This window comes from Macrobrachium rosenbergii, unplaced genomic scaffold (genome assembly GCF_040412425.1).
Source record: "Macrobrachium rosenbergii isolate ZJJX-2024 unplaced genomic scaffold, ASM4041242v1 13895, whole genome shotgun sequence".
Classification (NCBI taxonomy): domain Eukaryota; kingdom Metazoa; phylum Arthropoda; class Malacostraca; order Decapoda; family Palaemonidae; genus Macrobrachium; species Macrobrachium rosenbergii.
The window spans coordinates 1,089,523-1,092,692 of NW_027100721.1; positions in this window are offsets into that span (position 1 = coordinate 1,089,523).

Below are 3,170 nucleotides of genomic sequence, written 5' to 3' on the forward strand. Positions count from 1 at the left end.
ATAATATAAATAAAAATGGTTATATTTGTTTTTGATTACTTGACAAACAACGCATAGAATCATTTGTTATATTTAAGGTATTTTAGGATGAGGAAAAAGTCACAAAGAAATAACTTTATAAATTATTCCTGATTATTTGAAAGAATCGTGCCCAGAATATTTTCATGTGGTATTTCTAGCAATGTTTTAATGACACTGTTGCCTTCAATAACAATGAGATATATTTAGGAGTAAATTCTTCCTTCTAAGAATCAAAAGTTAGTCCCCAATTGCCTTAGTCACGTCAGCTGGAAAGTCGTGACTGAGTACAGTAGGTCTAGAGATGAAGGAAGGGCTGGTCAACAATCGTTGCTATGACTGAGCACGGAGCAGATCAGAAAAAGCCTCCTCGGGGATTAATGAAGGAATTCCTCGTGTTTTTATTGACTCTCTTCTTTCTAGATGCTGCAAGTCGAAGAGTATACAGTATATATTTTCGTTGGTTTTCTGAGGGTAAATTCTTGATCATCTGACTTTCACCTCTACTTTTCGGATGATAAAGTCGAGCGGATTATTAATGAAAACATTTTAGAGCAAATCTATACAGACCTTTCTTCATTATGCATTTATTTGTATTTTCGAGGTCATTTCTGTGTCCTCTTTGTTTCGTTATCAACCTACAGTATATACGCCTTTAGGCCTATATTTCAATTTTGCTTTAGGCTAGAAAATTATTGTAGAAAAAGGCCCCCAAAAAAAAAAAAAACAACACCAATAAAAATCCAACATTACTCCCTACCTCGGCCAGAATAAGTGCAGAGAGAGAGAGAGAGACAGAGAGAGAGAGAGAGAGACAGAGAGAGAGAGAGAAGAGAGAGAGAGAGAGAGAGAGAGAGAGAGAGAGAGGTTACAAAGTACGCCAACCGTCCAATGCCTATAGTATGCCCAGAATTTACTCCATCTTTCTGAATTGTCACTTTCCTTCCTTTATCAGAATTCCTTCATCCTTTATCCGAAAATGCTTCATCTCTCTCTCTCTCTCTCTCTGTCTCTCTCTACTGGTTTGGAAACAAGAAAAGTAAAGAAAAAAAGGTTAATCAAAACAGCCAGTATCCCCACCCCAGGACCACGAGCTGACCGGGAGGGAGGAAACAGTTAGGGTTCATCTCAAATTCAAATGTTCGACTTTTAAAGGTTTCAGTCCAAAAACGTTCGTTTGTCTCAGCGTTCTGACGTTCACCTGAAAGCTATTTATATTATCATAAGGCTCCATTAATCCAGAGACTGTAGAGTTTTGAAAGAGATTGTTCATTTTACATGAAAAACGCCAAAAAAACGTGAACTTGTCAAGAGGTTGCTGTGACTGAGTGCTGAGCTCTCGACCTCATGGCCTTCGAGAACACAGGCGGAATTCCCTTTTGGTGTTAAGGCCTCTCTCTCTACTCTCTCTCTCTCTGCTCCCTCCCCTGAGTCATTTCTAAGGTTTGTGACAAAACTGTGAAAACTAATAAATGCAAATTTAGGTTTAAAGAAAGATCCAATTCTTCCGGTGTGTCTGTTAAATCTTAGAATGTTGGGCTGGGGAGTTCAGTGCGTGTGTGTGTGTGTGTGTGTTCAACTGTGTGTAATCATGTGTAGGCTTCCTCCTGTATCAAGTCTTTCTGAGTTTATTATTTATCGTTGACTGAAAGATGTCAGAGGCATAATGCAAATGTTATCTCTCCGTGAATAAAATGATCACGTAAATACTTTATTTCAATAGGTAGTTTTAGCGGAGATTAAATAGATTATCATAGGCCAATGAGGAGCTTTTTTTTGCTGTGATTTCACGACCAGGGAATCACACAGTCTTCCTTCCATTTCTCTCTCTTTCTCTCTCTCTCTCTCTCTCTGTGTGTCTTCGTCTGTCCCATCCATATCAGATATTATAAATTGGTATAGTCTTGGACATGATCTTAATCTTGTGTCCATAGCAGCACTATTGTCTTGTACGTCGATGTATATTGGCATGTCCCTTACACATAGTTTCAAAGTTGCTTCCCTGGGGGTGTGTATTGGTTGTCTAGAGCCCTCCCTCTGAAACCCTTTCCCACACTACCATGAGGGCCTCCTTCTCATCGCTTTCAGAGAGAGAGAGAGAGAGAGAGAGAGATAGTAAAGGTGAGAGAGAGAGAGAGAGAGAGAGAGAGAGAGAGAGAGAGAGAGAGAGAGAGAGAGAGAGAGAGAGAATTTAAGCGACCGAGCGAGTCATATCGGCCAAGGAATTGAAACTGAGGATGGCAAATGTCAACCTTATAGCTACGGAAATAAAGGCGAGAATTCTCTGATATAGACAACAGTGGTGATTAGGGATCTATTTTCACTTTATTGTTACGACTTTTACAATCTTACAAAGTTTAAACCATACTAATATTACGTTAATTCAATATCACAGTGAATTCAATGTCATTGTGAATTCAATGTCACAGTGAATTCAATGTCATTGTGAATTCAATGTCACAGTGAATTCAATGTCATTGTGAATTCAATGTCACAGTGAATTCAATGTCATTGTGAATTCAATGTCACAGTGAATTATGTTATTGAAACCAATGTCACAGTGAATTCAATGTCATTGTGAATTCAATGAAACACAATTCAATGTCATTGTGAATTCAATATCACAGTGAATTCAGCGTCATTGTGAATTGTTTTATCACAGTCCAATTCACTGTCACTGTACTCTGAATGAGAAAGTGAAAGGTGTTAGAGAGAGAGAGAGAGAGAGAGAAGAGAGAGAGAGAGAGAGAGAGAGATTAAAGCCCATCAAATAAAACTTAATCTAATCCCAGTTAGAATCGAGAGAGAATCCCGGATTTCTTCTTCAACCCAGAGTGATAAAAATAAGAGGTGGGAGTCCTGGCAACACTTCTGAGCTGTCAAATTGAAGAAGCTGATTGATGATTGATGGGGAACCTAAAATCTTGACTGTTTCTGATAAAGATACAGAAGTGCACGAATGCAAAATGGGGTGTTTAAAACCTTCACGCGCGTGCTCACGTGACATGTGAAAGGGTAACACTGCCTCATCACCTGGCATCCATAGATCCTATCCCCGGAGAAGAAAGCAGACACGATATTGCAGCTGGATTATCATTCAAAGATGAAGAAGAACCCTGCTCATATGGAACAAGAAGTCCACCAAAGGCGGA